An 8,710-nucleotide genomic window follows, 5' to 3' on the forward strand; every position below is an offset into this window, starting at 1 on the left:
TGTGTGTGTGTGTGTGTGTGTGTGTGTGTGTGTGTAGGAAGAGCCCCTGAAATCTACTCTCTTAGCAAAGGTCCGGGATACAAGCCAAGAGACTTGTGGTCCTCACACTGTTGAATCTCTAGATTTGGTCATCCTACTACATAACTGGAAGTTTTTGCCTTTGACCTACCTCTCCCTGGTCCCTTCCCTCCATGGGCCCTGCAGCACTAGTCACACAGTCAAGATACGGAAACTCCCTGCACATCCACTGACAGATGGATACATAGAGAAGCTAGAGTGTTGTTCAGCCTTCAAACAGGAGCTTCTGTTAATCATGACAACAGGGATGGATCTCGGAGACTCTGTTTCCACATAAAGGTATTCATTTGTTGTTGATTCAGTGGTATGAGGGAAATTCTGGGGCTGGCAGGAGCCCTACTGGAACAAGATTTGTTTAAAACGGGTGAGTGCAACAAAGACCATTAAAAGGAATATTTGTGTTTGGTTGCAAAGGTGTGCAAAAGCCTTCTTGTACAGAAATCAACTGCATTGTAGGCATTTGAACATGGCACAACAGTAACAAGACGAAAGCCCTAGGTGCCTGACTATAGACCTCATACACGCTGCTGAATTCTCAACCTGGTGAACTTTTGTGTAGAGCAACCACCCAAGGTGAGGCTGTCTGTGGCACATAACCAAGGTGGAGGTGAAGGTCAGAAGTCCGTGCACCCTGGTCCGGCAAGGGCCCTTGCAGCTATGCAGTTGGGCTGAAAGGTGGGTTTGATTATTTCCAGATTATTATCATTCACCTCTGCATTACATTCATTCCACTGGATTACCTCAAGGATTACCCAGTTGAATGAAGCCAAGCTTACCTGCCCACCTCCCGACCCTGTGCTGGGCACTCTGCAGATGATGAAGACATCAGTGGCGAAGATATTATTGGTGTCATTGAAGAAGACACATAGGCCTCACTTCACACAGCACAGAATTTGCTGTGGTAGAGGCAAAGGGCTGCTAGGCTCGTGTGTCCCAGGGCCCCCCTTCTGCTGGGGCGAGGTTGTTGTACTGTGGCTTGAATGTTGACCAATGGGAGGAGGAAGACAGGAAAATGCCAGTGGATCAACGCTCACGCCTCTTCCCTGGGTAATTGTTTGGAAGTGCAGTCGTTCCTGTTGCCTCTTGAGAGGTGTCATGTAGGACTAAGCAGCTTACCTTCCTTGAGAAACGGTGGCCGACTCAGTGACATAATCTTTGCTTGAACTATATTTACTTTTTGTTCTTTCTTGCCTTATATTGTTTTCCCTCAATTTTTTAAAATCTGGGATTATATCTGCTGTTCATGTGTTAGCCTGTAGGCCTTACCCATTTTTTTCTAGAGAACTGGGGTTAAGACACTGTTTTCCTCAGATGTTTGGAGGCTGGTGTGGTGGCTTACACCTGTAATTCCAGCACTTTGGGAAGATTGCTTGAACTCAGGAGTATGAGATCAGCCTGGGCAATGGAGTGAGACCCTGATCTCCAGGGGGAAAAAAAAGTTAGCTGGATGAAATGACACATGCCAGTAGTCCTAGCTACTTGCAAGGCAGAGTTGGGAGGATAGCTTGAGCCCAGGAAATGGAGCCTGTGGTGAGTCAAGATTGCACTTCTGCACTCCACCCTGGACAACAGAGCAAGACTATATCTCAAAAAAAAAATTGGGATATTATCCCCAGGTGCTATGGGGTACTTAATCTAAAGTGAATGCCCAGAGAAGAGTGAGAAGGGAGATGACATTAAGAAAGGTTTTCAGAAGGAGGTGACCCTGAAGTAGGGTTTAAAAGGTAAAGTAAGATATAGTCAGGCGAAGTGGAGTTGATAAGAGAAGACAAAACAACACAAGCAAGAATACAGGAACACAGAGCTATGATGTATTCATGGAACAAGGATTTTACTTGGAAAGTCAGGAGATGCAGTGGGTGTCTTGAAGGCTTGCTAACATTACAATGGGGGCAGAGAGAAAGCTCCTGTGACTTCTCTCTCCATTAAGCCTTCCACTAAGGAGGAGATAAGAAGTGAGAAGAAGGTTCTGTGTTGGTGCAGAGGTGGACAGGGTGCTGAATCTGGTTCGCAGGTTTGTGCCCGTTAAGGTTGGCCTACAAGGTGGGTTTCTTAAGCATTTTGAAACTGATTGCCCACCACCTTTATATAAAAATCAGAAATCTTGTTTCTCCTGAAAAATCAGACCTGGCTTTTATTTCCACACAAAGCTTGTGACTGGGGCTGAGCAGCAGACGACCACTTTGGATAAGCACTAGTGCTCAGGTTTGCATGGTCCTCACCACTCCCTGGCCTGACTCCTGTTCCTCATTCACACACTCAACTCATCCCTCTGGCATCTCAGTTTGCAATTCTGGGAATTCACTCAGTATTTGGTGATCTTGAAGGGCTGTAAGGAATATGTCTACACACCCCCAAAATGCACAATACAAAGACGAGAGTGTTAATAACCACTGTACTCAATTTACTTGGCAATAAGGCAATTTGTTCTCTATAGTGAAAACTGTAAAGCATTGATGAAGGACATTAAAGAGGAATTCATAATTAACTAATAAATGGAAAGATATACCATGTTCATGGATTGGAATAATTGATATTTTTAAAATGTCTATATCGCCCAAAGTGATCTGCAGATTCAATGCAAGCCCTCTCAAACTATCAATGACATTTTCCACAGAAATAGAAAACAATACTAAAATTCATATGGAGCCACAAAAGGCAAATAGCCAAAGCAACCTTGAGCAAAAAGAATAAAGCTGGGAGTGTCAAACTGTCCAACTTTAAAATATACATCAAAGCAACAGTAACCAAAGCGCAACATGGCACTGGCATTAAAACAGTCATATGGGTCAATGGAACAGAATAGAGAACGTAGAAGTAAATCAACACAGAGAGAGGTTGGTTGTGGGTTCAGAATACAGTCAGGTAGAAGGAATGAGCTCTATGTTCAACAGCACAGGGGGTGATAATAGTTAATGATAACTTATCATATATTTCAAAACAGCTAGAAGTTTGAAATGTTCCCAACATAAAGAAATGATAAATGCTCAAAATGATGGCTATCCTAATTACTCTGATTTATCAATACCCATTGTCTGCATTCACCAAAATATCGCATGTACCCCATAAGTATGTATAGTTATTAGTATAAATAAAAATAAATTGGATTTAAAATAAAAAAGAAAGAAATCCACACATTTACAGCCAACACGTACATTGCCAAGAGCACACATTGGGGAAAGGACAGTCTCTTCAATAAATGGTGCTGGGAAAACTGGGTATCCGCATGCAGAAGAATGAAACTGGACCCCTGTCCACTTACAAAATCTTACCACTTACAAAAATCAACCTAACATGGATTAATGACTTAAGTGTGAGATAAGAAACTGCTAAACTACTAAAAGAAAGCATAGGAGAAATATTTCATGACATTGGTCCAGGCAAGGAGTTTTTGGGAACAATCTCCAAAGTACAGGAGACAAAAACAAAACTAGACAGATGGTATGATATCAAACGAAAATGCTCTGCACGGCAAAGGAAAACCATCAGCAGAGTGAAGAGACAATTTGATGAATGAGAGAAAACAAATGCAAACTGTTCCTTTAGCAATGATCTAATAGCCAGAATATATAAGGAACTCAAACAACTCAACAGCAAACCAAAACGAAAAATTCAGATTCAAAAATGGACAGCCGGGCTCGGTAGCTCAGCTGTCAACCCAGCATTTTGGGAGGCTGAGGCAAGAGAATTGCCTGAGCCCGTGAGTTCGAGACCCACACAGGCAACTTGGCAAGACCTCATCTCTGCAATACATCAAAAAAATTAGCCAGGCATGGTAGCGCGCACCTGTAGTTCTGGCTACTTGGAAGGCTGAGGTGGAAGGATTGCAGAAGCCCAGCAGGTCGAGGCTGCAGTGGCTGGGAGTGTGCTACTGCCCTTCAGTCTGGGTGACAGAGTGAGACTCCAACTCAAAAAAAAAAAAAAAAAAAAAGGACAATTGGTCGATTACACGTCTATCAAAAGAAGACATACAAACAGCCAACAGGCATATGAAAAAACACTCAAGATCACTAATCATCAGGAATGTGCAAGTCAAAACCATTCTGAGTTATCATCTCACCCTGGTTAGAATGGCTGTCTCCAAAAAAGACAAAACATAGCAAATGCTGGCGAGGATGTGGAGAAAGAGGAAACTCCTATACACCGACGGTGGGAATGTAAATCAGTGCAACCATTATGAACAACAGTATGGAAGTTCCTCAAAAAATTAAAACTGGAATTACCATGTGATCCAGCAACCCCATTATCCAAAGGAAATGAAATCAGCATCAAAGGGATATTTGTACTGCTGTGCTCGTTGTGGCATTTGTACTGCTGTGCTCATTGTGCTCATTGTGGCACATTCATAATCGCCAAGACACAGCATCAACTTATGTGTCCATCCAAGGATGAATGAATTTTTTTAAATGGAGTACATGTACACAGTGGAATACTGTTTGGCCATAAAAATAATGAAATCCTGTCATTTGTGATAACATGAATAAAACCTAAGTGAAATAAGCCCAGAACAGGACAAATGCTGCATGATCTCGGTCACGTGCAATTTTTAAAAGTTGATCTCCTAGAAGTAGAGAGTAATATAGTGATTACCAGGGACTGGCAAGGGTGGAGAGGAGAGGGAGCTGGGAGAGGCTGGTCAACAACTGTACAGAGTTGCAGTTAGGAGCAGGGATAAGTACTGGTGTTCCAGTGAACCTTCAGGTGACCGTAGTTAACAATAACGTATTGTATATTTCAACATAGCTAGAGGAGAGAACTCTGGGTGTCCTCACCACAAAGAAACAACAGGTGTTTGAGGTGATGTCTATGCTAACTACCCTGATTTGATCATTGCACAATGTGTGCATGTATCAAAATATCATGCTGTACCCTATAAACTGTACAATTATTATGTGTCAACTAGAAGAGTTTTTCTGAAGAGTCAACTTTTTTTTTAGAACCAACTTTGTCAAGGTTTGACCCAGCATAAATTAGCTAGAAAAACAGTATTCTGTGGTCAAAAAAGCACTGGTCTGAGGTCTAATCCTGATTTAGTCAAGGTTGTGCTGCATAGAACACAATTTTCATGGTTTTCTCATCTATAGATGAGTGGGTATTTGCCAGGGTTTTATTTGCAAACAGGAACTGACTCTGGTTGAATTAAGGCTATTAAAAAAAAAAAGATTAATGAAGCAATACTGGATGGCTCACAGAACTTCTGAGAAGGCTGTACAATCAGGCCCAGAATTTCAGAGTCACCAACAATCACGCAGCAAACTTGGACAAGTGAGAACATTGCTGCCACCTCTACAACCTGGGGTGGATGCCCTGCAGCCCTGGGAGCTCACCTGGGAACCGAGAAGATTCACAAAGTCCCTGCCCCTTCGGGTCACAGCTTCTGATTCAGACTCAAGTGTGAGCATGTCTGTTTGGTGAAGCCAAGGCCTCAGCTGCAAAGGTGAGAATATGTGGCATTGAGAGGAAGACAGGCTAAGCTACATGAATGGCAAAAGTCCATTAATAGGGTCAGATATCCAAGGTCTTTTCCGCATCGGAGGCTTTCTACGCCAGTGGTCTCCAATCATTGCTGCAGGTTCGCCAATGAGTCACATTAGATGATCTTAAGTGCAACACAAAGAAAACTTGACTTTGACAGCAGTGCGTTATTTCATGTGTATTAGGAAGACACCGTTGAGATACCAAACCTGTGAATGACACAAAAGGTTTATACAAAGTGCAACGATATAAGGAGTTATCTTGAGTAAATCATAGTTGAAATGATACTCAGAAGTCATATGAGTATTCAAGGGACTGAGGTTTTAGAAACAGGTCTAGATAAATGCAAATCTTTAACTTTCTTTTTTGTGCCAATAGTAATACTGATGATCCTAATAATAGCAAAAGTGTATACTTTTTAGTGCTATGGACCGGATTCTGTTCTAAGTACTTCACAAGAGTTTATGTATGTATTTATTTATTTTTAATAATTTTATAGTCTTGATTATAGAGACAAGGTGTTGCTATGTTGCCTAGGCTGGTCTCAAACTCCTGGCTACAAGTGACCCTCCTGCCTCAGCCTCCCAAAGTGCAGAAATTATAGGTGTGAGCCACTGCACCCGGCTGAGTCTGTTCATTCAAACATCACATCAACCTTATGAAACAGTTACTCCTGCTATCCCCACTTTACCGACGAGAAGCCTGAGGTGCAAAGGGGTTCAACAACCAGAGGTCACTTGGTACAGTCAGACGAGGATGTGCATTCAGGCCCCTACCCTCTACCCGGCCACCACATCAACAGGGTGGGTGTGGAGTCCTGTGCAGTGATCACACCTAGTAACTTCAGAACAGATTTGGGGCTGGGGGTGAGTAGTATGAGGTGAGCACTTTTAGAGGACTCGCGTTCATGCCAAGTGGTTTGTAGTCCAGAGCGGGGCTTTCAGCCCCAGAACTACTGACACCCGGGCCAGGGGACACTCCCAGCTGGGAAGTCGTCCTGTGCATTGTAGCTCGGCACCCTGGGCCTCTGTCTGGTAGATGCTAGTAGCGCCTTCTCCAGTTGAATCAACCCCAGATGTCTCCAGATATAGCCAAGCATCCCCGGGCCCAGAACTTACTCGACTTGAGGATTGGTTTAGAGAATTCCAAGGTGGCTCAGTGAGGCGCCCATTAATAATTACTAGCACAATGAACTGAGTGACTGAGCACTCTGGTATGTTTCATTGCGTGTTCACTCTTGGTTCCATGTCATTATTTGCTAATTGCAGGTGTGTCTAGCTTCTCATATCAGAAATAAATACACGGTGCCAGCTTGTACCATTTTGATGCAATATGTGGTAAATCTTTAACTTTATGGCTTACTTATAAACTGAAGAACCCGTTTCTTGTGTCCCTAGAATATAGTGGCCATACGCTGGGCAGGAACTCTAAGTGTCCACAGTCTCTCTAGATATTTAAACCAGTCTACATTTCTTTCCCTGACTGATGTTAGGTCATATCGAGAATTCGGGGGAAAAGCCAGGAGTGGTGGCTCATGCCTATAATCCCAGCACTTTGGAAGGCTGAGACAAAAGGATATCTTGGGCGTGGGAGTTCGAGACCAGCCTGGGCAACATAGTGAGAACCTATCTCTACAAATAGTGATAATACAAGGATATTAGCTGGGCATGGTAGTGTGCACCGATAGTTCCCTGCTACTTGGGAGGCTGAGAAGGGAAGATTGAGGTGGTAGTGAGCCATGATGGTGCCATTGCACTCTAGTCTGGGCAATAGAGTGAGAACCTGACTTCAAATATATATATAGAGAGTGTGTTTTTTTGGTTCTATTAAAAATAGGAAAAATTACAAACTAGGTCCATGCTTTATATTTGAGTATGTCCATTAGATCTTAAAAACAAAAAATCAATATTGTGATCATAATATAGTAATATACCATAAAACATTGAAGAGCTAAAAAAAAAAAAAAAGACAAGTTATATTTTGGGTGGAGCTTTCTGGTCCTTAAATCATGGATACCAGAGTCCAGCGAGAGTGTCGCTCTATTCCTCCTATTTTATGTAACTTGACCTCCATGACATCTTCCATACAATTCCCAAGCAACCCAAATACCTTCCCCTCCAATCTCTTCAGATCTGTCCCAGCTAAAGTGTGGCAGAAAAGTCGCCTCTCCCACGATGGCTTCCAGAATCATTAGTGGGAGGATTCACCTCCTTCCCCTGGTGTCTTGTACCTACCTTTCCATTCTGCTTTATATCTCATTGAATCACGTACCTGGGTTCTCAACCCTACTGGATTACAGACTATTTAAAGGCAAGGAGCGCAGTTAATATAGTGCCTTGCACATAGAAATCCCTTGGTCCGTAGTGGTTGACAGAATATATCTTTTTGTTAAATTAATCTCCAGATGCATTTCAGATTTTGAGAATCAGAAATAAATGTTTGGCAAGACATAACCAGTGGCTAATGCTATTTCTGTTGTTGAGGATCAGGGTTGTAACTGACCTAGGTGTTGAGCTTTCCATTTTCTTCCCTTATTTTTTTTTCTTTTTTCCTTTTTTTTTTTTTTTTTTGAGTTGGAGTCTCACTCTGTCGCCCAAACTGGAGTGCAGTGGCCGCTCCCAGCCACCGCAGCCTCGACCTGCCGGGCTCCGGCGATCCTTCTGCCTCAGCCTTTTGAGTAGCCGGAATTATAGGCATGTGCTACCACGCCCGGCTGAATTTTTTATTTATTGTAGAGATGAGGTCTCGCTGCCCAGGCGGGTCTCGAACCTGCGGGCTCAGGCCATTCACTCACCTCAGCCTCCCAAAGGCACGGGATTACAGGCTGAGCCACCGAGCCCGGCTCTTCTTCCCTTATTTATAGAGCGAGAGATTTCCCTCTGGGATTTTCTTTAGCCCCAAATATTTAACTGCTTTATGTCTCTATTGCACTTGGGAAGTGATTGCAACCTTTGGAATGAATTTACTGCTGGAGTCCAGAGGCTACCTTCATCTCTGTACTCTTTGTAGCCTGGGTCAGAGTTATCTGCCTGGAAGAATCCCGTAGGAACTCTTTACCGTTAAATAGATTCCCAGCGCTCTGATCTCTCTGGTCCTCAGAGCTCGCCATCTGTCTGGCTCTTTTGCTTTTTAACTTCCAGGACTCGAACTCACGGCC

Source organism: Carlito syrichta, unplaced genomic scaffold (genome assembly GCF_000164805.1).
Source record: "Carlito syrichta isolate Samal-C Ts95f unplaced genomic scaffold, Tarsius_syrichta-2.0.1 Scaffold302454, whole genome shotgun sequence".
NCBI lineage: Eukaryota > Metazoa > Chordata > Mammalia > Primates > Tarsiidae > Carlito > Carlito syrichta.